This window comes from Spermophilus citellus (assembly GCF_964194105.1).
Source record: "Spermophilus citellus genome assembly, chromosome: 1".
NCBI classification, from domain to species: Eukaryota; Metazoa; Chordata; class Mammalia; order Rodentia; family Sciuridae; genus Spermophilus; species Spermophilus citellus.
In genome coordinates, this window is record NC_138182.1 from 21,020,473 (window position 1) to 21,037,273 (window position 16,801).

The following is a 16,801-nucleotide window of genomic DNA, read 5'->3' on the forward strand; positions in this document are numbered from 1 at the left end:
ATCACTATTTTAAGTTAGATGATAAAACATGTATTTTTAGTGTATATTTTCTGGCATATAATGTCATTAGATTGTTTTGTTTTAAATCTGGTTTTGCTTTGTATCTGTTGTATCTGTTGAAAGATACTTTGAAACTCTAAACACAATCTTTTTCTCATCAGAATTCCACTTATTCAGTTTAGTATGTATTGGTGATTCCTAACCTCACCATTCTTCTTGTACATATTAGTTAGAAATTTAGTCTATGAAGGAGTTTTTCTTTTTTCTATCAATTGTGCATTTCCTGATGAATGGCTATTACTGGAAAGGGTTATAATCTCATAATAAAATTATATTTGTTTTCAAATTTTCTCAAGTTTATGCAGTGAGAAATAACAATCTGGTTTCTGAATCCCTCTAATGTGTATGTTTTTATAATTTCAACATGTTTTTAATTAATGGCACAATTATATATACCAATTTTATCTATTTTCCTCTGCATAAGCCTTGTGCATTTCTGTAAAATATCCCATTGTGAACATGATTGGAATCTCCTAGCATCAATAGATCAATTCAGTGAGGAAGTGTATTGAACCTTCCAATCCATTAACATAAAATTCTTTTCCACTTGTTCATGTCTTCTTACGTTTGATAGGAACAACATTTGCAGTTCACAGACTTTTTTTTTTACCAGTCTATATTTTAGTTAAAAATATAATTTTTGTTTTACATTTACCTATTTGCTGGTCATATGAAGAAATTCTATAAAATTTTAATATTAAATTTGTGTTTTTAATTATTTCCTAAAATAATTGATTAGCATGGTATTTCTATATTTTCACAAATGTTTTAATGTATGTTTCTAGGAATTTGCCCATTCATTTAGGTCATCCACTTTCATACAATTAAATGTTTATAATAGTCAATGTTGAAATTTACTCATTCATGGCCAGCAATAATATCTTCATCTTCAATTCTGATAGTAGCTATTTGCATTTTTAATCATTTTTTCTTTATCATTGTAGCTAAAAGTTTGTATATTTTACTGATCTTTTCAAAGGACATTTCTAAAATTCATTGTCTCCTAACTTTTTTCTAGTCTCTTTTAATTTCTTCAAATCTAATCTTTATTTTTTCTGTCTTGATGCTAGCTTTAGATTTAATTCATTTTTATTTACTCAAGGGAAATAGTTATCTTATTGGTGTGAGATTTTGCTTAGTTTTGTTAAGGTAAACATGTGACCCTAGAAATTTATCGCCTGAGCACTGTCCTCATTGCATACAGTAAGTTGTGGTGTGTTGTGACTTGGTCCACATTCTACTATATGTAATTTCTAGCTTCCCTTGATTTTCCTCTTTGACTGAGATTTGTTTAAGAATGTATTGTTTAATTTAAATGCTTGGAGATTTTCTGTCTTGCCAACTGTTATTGATTTCTAGATCCTCCTATTGTGGCTGGAGAAAATATGGTATGTGTGTATATATATATATATATATATATATATATATATATATATATATATATTTTAATTACTGAGATTTTTTTTGTGTGAGTATGGTTTATCATCAACAGTTTTCCATATACAATTGAGAAGAAAGTATGTCTTGCTGTTATTGGTTAAAATGTTACATATATCTCTACTAGGTTTATGGTTTTGTTGGTTTTGTTGAAGTACTTTTTTTGTTGATCTTCTGTCTCGTTGTTCTGTCCTTTATTAACTGTAGAATATAGAAGTCTCCAACTATTATAGTAAAAGTCTCTATTTTTCCTTTCAATTCTGTCAGTGTTTGTTCCTTGGATTTTACAATGCTTATTTTATGTTTTTTGTGGTCTTTTTTGTATGCATACCTGTGTATAGCTCTTAATTTTGTAGTGCACTGAGCTTTTTATCAATACACAAGGACATTTTTCATCTTGTATTTTTTTCTTATTTAAAGTCTATTTTGTTTGATTTTAGTATAGTAAACCTAGATTACTTTTAGTTACTATATGTTTAGATTCTTACTATTCTTACTATTGTGTAGATTTTCCTATTCTTTCATTTTATAAATGTGTATGTAAACATTTAACATATGTTTGTATTTCAGAACCTGAGTGATTATCTTACAGGAAACATCACTGATTAGATTTCCAAACCAGGAAAAAAAATTGAAAAATTCACAAATAAGGGTAAATTGAAGACATAGCTCTGAACAACCAAAAAAAAAATCTAAAAGAAAATTTAAAAATATCTTGAAACAAACAAAAATGAAAATATAAAATATTGAAATATTTGAAGATGTAAATAAAGCAGTTCTAGAGGAAAGTTTATAGCAATGAACATCTAAATTAAGAAAATAGAAATATCTTAAATAAACAATCTACCTTTACATTTCAAGGAACTAGACAAAGAAAATGAGCTAAATCAAAAATAAATAGGAAAGACATAACAAGGGCAGAAATCAATGAAATGAGACTAAAAAGAAAAACAATGGAGAGAATCAGTAAGACTAATGAAGAGTTGTATTTTTTGAAAATACAACCAAAATTGAGAAAACTTTAGTTGTCCTAACTAAAAGGGGGGAAAATCACTTTATATATTAAGTCAGAAATGAAGAAGACATTATAGCTAATACTACAGATAAACAAAGGAGACTTCTAGGAATAATTATATGCCAACAAATTACATACCCAGAAGAAAATGATAGATTGCAAGACTCACACAACTAACAAGACTAAATTATAAGGAAATAGAAAAATCATAGTACAACAATAACCAATATGAAGTTTGAATCACGAATCAACTGTTTTTCATAGAAAAATACCCAGAGATGTTGGCTGTACTGCTGAGCTTACCAGACATGTAGAGGATTAATTTCAATCCTCTCAAACTCTAGCAAAAATTGAAGAGGAGGGAATATGTTCAAAGAACATCCACTTGGCAAAGGATAGTCTGTTCACTATATAGTGTTAGAAAAATTGATGACCCATATGCAGAAAGATTAAATTCAACTCTACTCTCATACCTTGTACTGACACAGACTGGCTGGGCAAAATAACCAGTGGGTGACAAGCAACTTGTGAAGATTGAAACAGTGGGAGCCACTTTATTATGGGACAGCAGAGGTATATATACCTAACTAATTACACACAGCTTAACTTAATTAACATCATCTAGATACAGCAGTCAGTCATTAAGTAATCCTCATCATCTTAATGGCTTGCTGGCATTGGCTCACAAACCACTCCTCCTGGCAAAGTGCCAGGCACCATCTTGACTTGGTGGTGGCCCTCAACATTGTACAACTCAAAATAGATTAAATACTTAAATCTAAATCTAAAAATATAAAACTACTAGAAGACAATACAAGTAAAATTTATTGACATGATTCTGGGCAAATAGTTTTTGATATGATCCCCAAAACACATATATCAAAAGAAAAAAATAGAAAAATGGGAATAGATTAAATAAAATGAAAACTTTTGTGCAGCAAAAGAAACAATGAACTGAATGAAGAGATATCTAAGGGAAGGAGGAAAATATTTTGAAACCATATATTTGATAAAGAATTAATATTCAAAACATACAAAGAACTTAACTCAATTATAAGAAAAAATTAATCTGATTAAAAATGGACAAAGAACCCGAATTGACATTTGTCAAAGAAAGAGATACAAATGACTAACAGTTATATTAAAAAATGCTCTAAATTGTTAATAATCAGGAAAATGAAAGTTGAAACTACAATGAGCTATCATGTTTGGATGGCTCTTATCAGACAGGAAAAAGATATCTAGATTTGCCAAAGATGTGGAGGAAAGGGATCCTTTGAGCACTGCTGCTACTGATGTAGATTAGTACAACCCTTGTGGAAAATAATGTGAGAATTCCTCCAATATTAAAAATAGACTTGCCATGTGTTTTAATAAATCCACTTCTGGGTACAACTCCAAAGGACATGAAATCATTATTCCAAAAGGCATCAGCACTCCCAGTCCATTGCAACATTATCATACTACCAAGATGTGGAAGAGCCCTGATACTACAGCAATAGATGGATTGGATAAATATATGGAATGTTACTCAGTGTCTTAATAAGAGGCACAACTTTTCTAGATTCACAATATGGGAAAAAACTTGCAGGACATTATGCTAAGTGAAAGTCAGAGAAAGACTGCGTGGTTTCATTTAGGTGTGGAATCTAATAAAACCAAAAGAGTTGAATGTATGTAGAGATAATAAAACAGTGGTTACCTGGGGTGAAAGGTGAGAGGAAATGAGCAGTTTTAGATCAAAGGATACAAAAACCAAGACAATATGTTCTATATAGGATTTTTACTCAAAGAGTAGATTTTAGATACTCTTGCCAGAAAAAAAAAAAAAAAAAAGGAATGGCTATCTTTATAGGATAATGATATTTTGCTACACTTGACTATAGGAACTATTTCTCTATCCTCAAGTATATCAAAATATGCTACGAACATAGAGTTTACAGAAAAATGTTTGACTAAGGATAAACAAAACAGGCATACTCAGTAAAGTATGAATAAGGGTGTTTTGGTCCTTTCAGAGACAGGGATAAAATCCCACAATGGGTAAAGATCACACACTGCAGCACAGGCATGTGCTGCTTCAAGTCTGACACCACAGTGTGGAGGTGGTAAGTGAAGGGCGATACAGCAATATAAATGGCAGAAATCTTTCTTCCCATTTCCAACCTGTCTTTTGTCTATTTGGTGTTTGCTTAGATGCTCTACACCCTCTACTGATTTCCAGAGTTCTGGTGATGTTTGTTTTGCCAGTTCCTTGTGTTTTTCCCAATATGTCTGTGTATTGCTGTTACTCAAATAATCCATAATTTTATAAAAACAGTTTTTGACCTTGGAAGAGGAGGCCATACAAAGAAATACAAAATGTTAGGGTAGGTAGTTCTATAAAGCAGAAACTGAACATGAAAGGAAGCACCATTCAGGAGGAATAGGTGACAGAGCTTTACAACTGGCTGCATCATGTAGCACAGACTACATCTTCAAAGCAACAAAAATAAAAGCCCCAATTATCTTTATAATATCATCAGAAATATGGATAAATAAATAGGTAGACAGATAGTTAATATTCTGAATACAGCTGTTACTTTAATTCAAACAAAATATGACAATCACAATAGGTCAATGAGGAGTAAGGTTGTCCTGCCATGAAAACCAAAATACATGTATACATATTTTCTAAATTTCTTCCAAAATGTAAACTTGGAATTTCATGAAGAAATCACATGTTTTGACTAATTTTGCTTTTTAAGTAGAATATTAAATATGTTAAATTAATATTATTTATAATGATAAAATTGGACTTGAATGACTAGCATATTTTATTACGATTTCAAATTTTGTTGGGACAAAAATTTAAAACTACTACTATGTACTTGCATCTACCCAAATTATAGCTCAATATACAATACATTTGCATTTTATATCATCCTTATTTATTTGATTTGTAATATTTTGTTTGAAACATCTATTGCTATACTCTAAGATGTATGGAAAAGTGAACATTAATTATTCTCTAAGAAGAACATAAGGAGGAATGAAAAAAATAATTAAACATATTCATGAAGTATGACTAAGCTTCAAATTAATTCTTAAGGAGCAAATGGAATACTAATTTGAGTGTGTTTCAGCACAGAGTTTTCTCAGTAAAGGAATTTAAAAACAGAAATAAAATCTGGTCCAAACAATCTCATTATCAACATATTCATGACTTATTTTGTCTAAAGTAAATTTCTAATTTAATGCAATAGTTTTTCTGTACTAAGTAAATATGAAGCTTACTTAATACATACACTTAATCTGTTCTGATTCGGTTTTAATATATATTTACAAGTATAATTGTTTTTAATGTTTTCCCCTAAGGGTAAATAAAAAATAATGTAATTCCAAAGAGAGGATATTTGTCCTCCAAGCAAATTAATCTGCTTATGTAATAAAATTAATAATACATTTTACTTTGAAATACACAAATGGACTTATTTCCCAGTTTCCCTTTTCTTAAATTATAAATGCTGCCTTCCACAAATAAAAAAACTGTAGGAATTTTTATCACAAATCTATGGAGCTTTTAATGATTTGACATTCTCTATTTGTATCTGTATGCAAGTTGACGGATATACTATAAGTATATACATTTTCATTACTTGATTTAAGATAATAAATACAGAAGATCAAAGGATTAAAAGGTACATTTGAGATAAAAGATACATTAAAAGATTAACTCTACATTGTATTATGACCACTTTGCACTTTTTATCCTTTACTATGATTTTGTTTAGGCCTTGAAAATTACAGTTTTTTCAAGTAAAAGTGAATTGTTGCATATCCATATACAAACTTGTATTCTTCTCAAACACAGTATTACTTATCAATCTTCAGGTATCTCTGATGTTGGCCTGCTGTGTATTGACTGTGTCATCTAGAACATTCAATTGTTGCCAATGATACTGTAATAAGAGATGGGGCTTTTATAGCTAGTTAGGCCATGAGTACTCCTCCCTCATGAATGGAATCAAGCCTTTTTAAAAGAGGCTACACACAGCATTCAGCTTGCATCTCCTTCTGTGTTCTGCCATGTACTTATGCAGCAAGAATACTGTCAGAGGGCTGTGATGTGATCTTGAGTTTTCTAACCTCCAGTACTGTGAGAAAATAAATTTCTATATAAATTACCAAATCTCAGGTATTTTGTCGTAGCAGTACAGACTAAGACATAGACTAATAGAATAAAAAATATGCTTTTACTTGAGTAGGTTGGTTTCTGAAGTAGGTAGAATTCTAACAAGTGTTACCCCCTAGTATTCCTTCCATGTTTATGTAACCTGATATAGCAACTGCAATTTTGTAAATGCTATTAAGCAGAGATTCAGTTGACTTTAAGATAAAATGACTATATAAGTAGGCCTTATTTAATTTATCATGCATTTGCACAGCAGACTATTCTTAATGGCTGTAACAGGAGATTTCTGAGAGGTTTAAAAAATGAGAGGGATTTAGTTTAATGAAGATTTGTTTTTAGTGAGATGGAGGAAGCCATATGAAGTGTACCTAAAGCTGGCCTCTGAACACTGAAAGCAATCAGTTGACAGCCAGGAAGAAAACAGGGAATTAGTACTCAACTTTAAGGTACTGGATTCTTCAAACAAAAGGGATGAGTTTGAAAGAAGATCCTGAACCTCAGTTAACATGTAACTAACCTGTACCTATTTCAGTTTGCAATAATGACAAAATCCAACTCATTCTATAGATTAATAAATTAATGCTGGTTTTCACTACTAAGGTTATTGCAATTTGTTATTCAGCAATAGATAAAATCAATCCACTTTCCATGCAATCAAATTTGTATCACAATTGTTGACTTATAATTTGATATTATACATATTACCTACAGTTATATTTTGTATATATTGTTTATGACTCAATATTTTAAAGTTCGTCAATAACTTAATAGTCATCTTCTATTCTCGGTGGGAAATAAATACATTTTCCTGGTACTTTCAAATGTCTGTATGTTAGTCAGAAAAAAATGACATCATCAATAAGTTTGCTTTTATAGGTGGTTGAAGATCATCTATACCATGAGTCATGCTCTGGCCAAAGCTCCAATAGTTTTTCAGGTTGATTCTCAAGTTTATGGTTTTTCTGTACTTGAATTACATTGACTCCTTACTTGTTATAACAGACACTGGCACACACACACACACACACACACACACACACACACTCAAATAAGCACACAATCTCATATTCATACAACATAGTAAGTCAACTTTCCATATGGGTTTTACTAATTTCACCCACACATTTGTAGTTCTTAAATATTTCCCCTTACCATGAAAATGATTTTAACAACTTCAGATTAAATATTAGGTATATCTACTGAGGAGATCCTTTTTGAAACATAAATTTTTTGTCATCAGGCCCAAATCATAGACTACCAGAACAGACTGACTTAAAGTCAGATAACACCATGAAACTTATGTGAGAATTTTAATTTGTTCCCTACAAGAAAAGTTCTGGTGTACTGTATGGGCATATTACTTTACCAGCTGGTATCTTACATATGAATGTGCAGATTTTTTTAAGCCAATACACACACACAAATTCTCATTCACATGCATACATACACGTCACATCATATCTTCTCACAGAAATATTTGTAGAGTACACAGATATTTATATCTTTGCTCCTGTGGAAGTGTGAATGTCTATGAACATGTGCCTCCAGACAAGTAATATTGTTTTACATTTATTTATACTTATTTGAATATTATTAATAGATCAACTAAAAGTGTACAAAGCATTTACATCATGTGGAGCATTGAGCGATGAATCACAAATGAAATTGTGAATAAAGAACAAAAAATATCTGTCTTTAAGATAGCTTTTCTGTATTTGTGATTCTCTTCTTCCAAAAGGAGAAACTGGCTCTATGTATCATCATTCTCTTTAGACAATATACAGAGGAAAATAATGATATGGGGGAGATCCCCTCGGAATTGATATTGCATAAATCTACAGAATCTAAATATTAACAATTTTCTGCTCTAGTTTAAGGTAAAATTTATGTAGAATGAAATGCACATCTCTTAAGTATACAGACTGACCTTGATAATATATTTCAACAGCAATCCAATGGAGGTGGCCTAAGTGTGTGCGCGAATACAAATACCCTTCTTTCTATTTGTAGAGTCATTAACTTAATTAGTTTTTAATTTCAGACTTTTTTTGTTAAGTATGCTTTTCCAGGTATTTAGGCAAAGTACTACAGCCTTATCGCCTAATTTTTATCAAATGGTTTTCAGTTATCTTGTGTTTTTACTTCTGGGGGAAAGTTTATTTTAGCTTTTTCATGGACCTATATTAAATGTAATTACTTATTTTCTATTCTTTCCTATGTTTGTTCAATTCTAGTAAAAGCCCCTGTGGTGACAGTTTGGAATTCTTTTTACTGCTCATAGGTTAACCAACTTAATAGCACTTCAATCTTTTTTCTCCTGTATGTGTTAGTTTCAATGCAGTCTCGTTAAACAAAACCACTTCTTTTTTTTTTAAAGAGAGAGAGAGAGAGAGAGAATTTTTTTAATATATTTTTTTTTTAGTTTTTCGGCGGAAACAACATCTTTGTATGTGGTGCTGAGGATTGAACCCAGGCCGCATGCATGCCAGGTGAGCGCGTTACCACTTGAGCTACATCCCCAGCCCATCCACCACTTCTTTTACCATTATTTTTCCATTTGCATAAAAGCTGATTTTCTGCTTCTTGTTTTCCTTCAAGTTCTAATTATAAACATGTCACATGAAGAACTTCAACACTGTAACTAATAAATTTCCATCTTATTTTATCTTTCTGGTTTAATTCAATATACTGTGGTATTATGAATTATAAGTATATTTGGATTTACAAAGCAAAGTTCTATTTCAATTCTGCATCTTGATTTTATCAAATTTGGGGAACAGATTTATTTTGACGGGTTTAGCTACACAAATATATGTCATCAATATGTTTTACCATAAATCTTACCATGTCTTCTATATCTAATATGTCTAGCTACTTAATAAGGTTGCATATTTAAGATATAATATGCAAGACTTCCCATAAACATAAAATAGTTGTCTTTTAATGTCAGCAATATTTCAACTTTATACCTGTTTTTAGGTTTTTTAAAAAAATTTTTAAATACCTACAAGGGCAATTTAACAAAAAACATTTTTTTTACATAAACTTAGTTGTTTTTATAGTCATATACTTCAAACTCGCTTTGAACCAAATTATACCAATAAAGTGCTTTTTAATTTATTTTTGGCTTCTCATGGGGAACCTTGAGCTAATTATTAACATATAATTGCCAAACTAAATAGTCTAACTTACATCTACATATCAATGTTTATATCAGTTTGTAATCAATGCATAAATGTTCACTACATATTTAGCACCTTAAAATAATACACTTTTATGAATTATAGCGCAGTCAGGAGTCTTGGCACATCTAAGCCAGGTCCTTGGTTCAAGGACTCCTGAAGCTGCAATCAATGTTTTGGCCAGAGTTCCAGTCTCATATGAAACTCAGGGGTCTTATTGAAAGCTGATGTGATTGTTGATAGAATTCAATTATTCTGAGCTTTAGATTTTATGTTAGTGTGTTTCCTCAGTACTGGCAAGTCTGTAATCTCCAAAATCTTTCAAAGGCTTCAAGTGATTATATCAATCAGAACCAGAATACTGTCTCTATCAATTCATGGAGGAATTAACTTTTGTTTGAAAAAATACCTTGACTTTTATCATATAATAAAGTGTACAAACTTAGGACTGATATTTTATCCTCTTTCCTATATTCAATTGCCATATTCTATCTTAAAAGAAATCATAGGTCACACCCACAGTCCAGCACAAGGTATTATACAATGGTATGGTCATTGAGTGGCCCACTGGTTACTATCATGATTAAATAAATGGCAATAAGCTTCGTCTGCAGTGCTTTTATTTTCAGTTTCTACCATCCATATAGTCAACAAAATTTTATAGAGCAATTTGTAGGCATCTATTTGCAGATGATATTGCAGTGAACAAACCAGATTACCCATATGCACTCATAGTGCCTGTATCCTATTTGACAGGTATAAAATAAATCCATAGACACTTGGAATGAAATCAGTTACAGAGAGCTATGAAGAAAAATAAAACACCATAAATGATTATAGAGTTACATGGGTGATTTAATTTTATTAGGGAAGACAGGGAATACCTCCTGGAGCATAGTATTCCAAAACTACTTTAAGAAATGAAAGTACATGGCATGTTGTTAAGTATCATGGAAGAAGAGGGAGCATTGTGAAAAGCCAAAAGGCCACAGGGTGGACATGTGGTTAAGAATTGTAGAGAGGCTAGAAAGCTGGGCCAAAATGAGCATGAAGAATAATCAGGATGTGAATAAGATTTAGTGAGTCATGCCAGGTGCAGTGGCATGTGCCTGTAATCCCAGAGGCTCTGGAGGCTAAGGCATGAGAATCAGGAGTTCAAAGCCAGGATCAGCAAAAGCAAGGCCCTAAGCAACTCAGTGAGATCCTGTCTCTAAATTAAATTCAAAATAGGGCTGGGGATGTGGCTCAGTGGGGTAGAGTGCCCCTGAGTTCAACTCACAGTACCAAAAAAAAAAAAAAAAAAAAAAAAAAAAAATTCAGGCTTATAATAATGGAAACCACAGTGGTTCTTGTATTTTAATTAACTTGTGATGCAAATGCCTTTGGAGGAATATGTTGAACAGTGGAGGGAAAGGAATCCACCTATTGCTTCTGGTCTTTAAAAGGAGAGTATATGCTATGTGAAAACTAAAATTTAAGGAGCAAGGAAGTTAATTTAATAAGAAGTTTCTCATCAAATACAATATTTCAAGTAAGGCTGATAGAATTTGTTAACAATGACAATGAATGAAGACACATAGACTTATAATGTTTTCAAAATCTTCCAGAAACTAGTGGTCCTAACATACTGAAGTTTATTTAATATTTCTGCTGGAGGTCTCATATGCCTCTGCCTTTCTATATTTGCATTCTGGACCACTTTTCATTTGGCATCTTGGCTGATACTCTTGACATAGTTTCCTTCCTCTGCCATGAATCCATCTATATAATCCTTTCCTAGATGACTGGTAACACAGTCACAGGGAGGATAAATTCAGATAAAGGAGAGCATATTCATCCACGAGCATGAAAATAAGTTTCATGTTGTATCTTTGATGAAGGAACAGATGAAAAAAAGGGAAAATTTTGAAATTAATAACATCAAAATATGTACTCTCCTAAATTAAATACAAAATAGCGCTGGGGATGTGACTCAGTGGTAGAGTTCCCCTATTCTTTAAAGAAGTTTTAACGAGTGTTTATAAATAGTTGGCATTTTCAGTAGAGAACTATTTTAGTGTCTTATTTGTTCTTCCTTGATGGTCCACTAGCAAATTCTACTTCTTTCCTACAATATAAATGACATGAACCAAACTGGGATATTTGGCATAAGAACAGCTTATCTAGTTTTCAGCAGAGTTTCCAACCAGTTTTTTAAAACACTAGCTTTAGACAATAGTGTTTTATATAAAAGTAATTCTCAGGAAACTTAAGGTTCAGTGGAATACAAAACAATACAGTTTGGTTCTATGGAAGCTCACAAATACTATTCTGCTAATGAAGTGGTGAGTCCATTAATACAAGAAAGCATTCCTGAACAGATGTTTCTGAAGGGAAAGCCAGTAATGCAGTTTAGTGAATCCTGTATAATAATTTGAACTAGTAGTAAATTGAACACTGAAATATGATCATTTGTGTGTGTACACAACTGTTCATAATGAGCCTTAGACATCTTGAGAAAATGAAAGAAGGGTGTATATTTGGAACTAAAAACAGCAACTCCTAGATGCTCTAGGCCTTGTAGGAGTGCAAACTTTTACTTTTTATGTTATGATGTGCACAGAATTAAGCATTTTATTGCCTCTACATCTACATTTGTTCAATATTGGCAATGCTTGCTGTTTTAATTTTAATTGTGTGGAGGAATATCTGAATTTTATGAACTAAAAGTTATATTAAAACAAGTTTGAAATATAGTCAACCCACAAAAAGTTTACTGGATTCATTTGACTTTTCCCAAATAACACATTTGATTACTTGCTTGTTTTTTTCAGTATTTTTATTATGTCAATAATTTTGACAACTTAGGAAAAATGAACAAACTATTGAAAAATGTAAATTGGATATGTATGCATATATATACACACATATATACATATATGTGTGTGTGTGTGTGTGTGTGTGTGTGTGTGTGTATATATATGCATGTTCAATTTTTTTTCAGTAAATTTGTCCACTTATCCCAAGTTGCCAAATATATATATGAAAAAAATTGAATTCTTAATGAAAGTCATTACACACAAAAAAATCTTCAGACAGTGATACCATCCCTGGGAAATTTAACCAATTTTAAAGTAAAAATAAATAAGTATTAATACCAATTCTACACAAACACAGAAAATTGAATATTAGAAAATATTTTGTGATGCAATTCTATGAGGTCATAATTGCCAGATGCTAAAATTAGACAAAGACATAGCAAGAAAATAAACCTAAAGACAAATATATTTCATAAACACATTTATAACTATGTATCTGTCTACCTACCTAGTTCTAAACATCTTTGACATCTATATTTATTTATTTTTTTTTTGAGAGAAAGAGAGAGAGAATTTTAATATTTATTTTTTAGTTTTCGGCGGACACAACATCTTTGTTTGTATGTGGTGCTGAGGATCTAACCCGGGCTGCACGCATGCCAGGAGAGCGTGCTACCACTTGAGCCACATCCCCAGCCCTAACATCTATATTTCTAGCAATATAAATTGTGTTAATTATGAAAATTTTAAAATTTGGATAATTGAAATATATCAAAAGAATGTGATGTTGAATTAATATTGGAAATCAATCATTCTAATTCAATACATTAATGAACTAGAAACCAAACACTTTGAGATCATTTCAATTATTGCAGAAAAAGAATTGAACATAAGGCAATGTTCAATCATAAGAAAATCTCTCAGTGAGCAAGAATAATGGGGAACTTCCTCAGTCTGGAAAAGCACATCAATGAAAAACCTACAGCCATCACACTCAATGTTGAAAGACTTGATCCTTTCCCTGAAAGTCATTCAACATGGTCTGTAGGTTCTAGCCCGTGTAATTAATCAAGAAATAAGAAATTAAGGTGTTAATTCTGGAAAAGTTAACATGCCTTTGCTACACATACGTTTGTAGGACTATTTAGTGGGTTTAATAAGGGGGAATAAAAAAGCAATATGCAAATATCAAATGTATTTTTATGCAGTAGCAAAAACCTATTAGGAATATATTTTTAAATACCACAAAAATGAAATAAATGTATTTAGGAAAAAATATGAATATACACTGAAAATTAAAAATTAACACCTGCAAGAAAATTTCAAAAGACCTAAGTAAATTAAGAATTATAACATATTCACCTACCAGAAGATTGATTATTTTTTATATCAATCTTCTCCAAATTTATCTAGGGACTGTGTAATTCCAATCAAAATGGAAAAAAAAATGATTTTTTATTCATTGAAAAACTACTCAAAGTCAAACAGAAAGGTACGTGACCTAAATCACCCAAAATTATTTTGGAAAATAAGAATAAAAGGGATGGGAGATCCAAGAATTAAAACTGATAGTAATAAAAATAAATAATTTATGTCAAGAACAGATACAAGATAGATGCAAGAAAACAATGATTCTAGCAAAACAGCATAAACACAAATGATCAATTATTCGTTCAATGAATTTGTAATAAACTCAGTGGATAAGGAGTTATCATCAGCCAAAAAATGCTGGCACAATTACTATCCATATGCAAATAAATGGCTTTGGCTCATACTTCTCCACAGATATAATAACAAAAATCTATCTCTTAATCTAAATGTATATGATAAATAAATGAAACATCTAGAAAAATAGACATAACATTTTTCCCTGGAAAAAAATTATATATATATTTATGTATATTACATAGATTATAATTATATATTTTTATTTAGAAAAATAACACACACACACACACACACACACACACACACACACACACATATATATATATATATATATATATATATATATACTGAAGAACACAAGACAATACAAAATACATGAACTATGAGAGCAAAAGTTGATTAATTGGACTTCAATAAAATCAACAAGTTCTGATAGATATAGTTAGGAGAATGAAAAAAACACTGAAGTTGAGAAAATATTTATAAATCTTATAAAAAAGGTTTTCTATTCCAACAATGCAAAGAATAAAGATTATTATATCAATCCAGTAAAGTTAATAACTATAACTCTCATTTAAGTTTCTGAATCAGAAATAATCTAATAACAAAGCCATGAAATGCATATTTATCTGTATCTATTCATCCATTTACCACGTGTGTATATGTGTATGCCCACATCAAATACAATGTGTCAAAATGTGATAGATCTGAAATCAAATGTCACATTAATAAGTACAAATGAGTTTAAGTTAATATACTAATTGGTAATACAAATTCAGTCTGGTTAATAAAACAATTATAAATTATGTAAAACAATTAATTATAAATTACGTAAAACAATGACTTAAAAAGTTTAAACATAAAAAGTTTAGTGACATGATAGTGAAAGAATTCCCCACACAAAGACACTTCGACGGGAGAATTCCAATTTTATTGCAAAAGGTTGTGAGCTTATATAGAACTAAGGGGGAGATGGTAGAGCTTAGATAAATGGCAGGCCACCCGTTTATTGGCAAGTTCTTCCAGATATCAGCTCCGGAGCCCAGGAATTAGTTCTTATTGGGGCTAAGGTGCCCTGCCAGCGAGATTTGAAATTGGTGCCGGAGGGAGAGTTCACACAGGCGGGAACTTTTCGAGCCACTGCAGAAAAGAGGAAGGTAGGAAGAAGAGGTCCTTAGGCGCCATGTTGGGGTTTTTCTCTGGGGTGCTGCTGCCAGTTTATACTTTTCCCAACAGATAGCAGAAAAATGTAGATAAAAAAGGAGTTTGAGTTTTTTGGGATTGTCAAATACATTATTGAAACAGAATTAAAAGGGGTTTCAGAAAATGTGAACAGGGGTGAGATTGTAGGTGTGAGTTCCATTTATGTGCTTGATATCTTTTTGTCATTGCTTTTTGAAGTTCTGAAACATAAATCAATGTATCTTAAAAAATCTATGTGGTTTTTAAGAAAGCACTTCAAATTTTGTATATCATCAGTATTCCTAATTTCTGGTAACTTATAATTTTCAGTTTCAAAAAGAAGTCTCCAGAGGAAAAAGATATTGGAATGACAGGGCGCATCTAGTAAATTATAGCTGAACTTTTGCAACTCCCAAAGCTAACATAAGTGTACAGTAGAAAATAAATGATTTTATTGATCAATGATAAGGTTTTTTTGAGGACACATTGTTAAAGTATAAAAATTCAAAATATGCCTTTCTTTTTCTTATTTTCCAAACATAGAATTTAAGAATTTACCATGTATCAGAATAGTATAATCCTGATAATCTTAGCTTTTGAATCAATTTAAAAGCAAACAAGACACATCCTCTGTTATCAGAACAAATGTCATTGCTGAAAAGTTTCAGTTTATTATTGCTGTCTTCAGTCTATCTTTATTTGAAGACAACATAAGGGACTCGTCTATTCATGTATTCAGGGAGCAAATTTGCAGTAACAGAAGTAGACACTCAAAAGAATCTGGGAGAAATCTACACAGTAAGAGAGTAGAAAAATGACAAAAATGAAAGCTAGAAATAAAGATTATAGAATTATGTGACTATATAGAGTAAAAGTTAAAAACTTTGTTATTAGTCCCCCAGAAGTTTGTTTTCATTCATTTTCTGTCTGGCAGCACTATTACAACCTGATATTCTTCAAAGATGTGGTTTTAAGCAAATAGCAGTAACATTTTGTCTAAAGATAAGCCCTCCAATTATATTTATAAACCACAGAAGGTAACTTGTTTGTTTCTTGCATCATTTAGACAAAAGAAATCAGACATTAAATTTAAGATGGTTTTTTGATATATAACTTTTTATTATACACTTGAAAAATACACATCAAAATTTTCTAAATAAGACTGGAGAGCACTTCACAAAACAAAACTAGTATCTATGGCCTCAGTGCACATGCATGCACATGTGTATGTGTGCACACACACATAAGTTGTGAATTCTTTTCAAATTCAATAACCTGTTTTTTG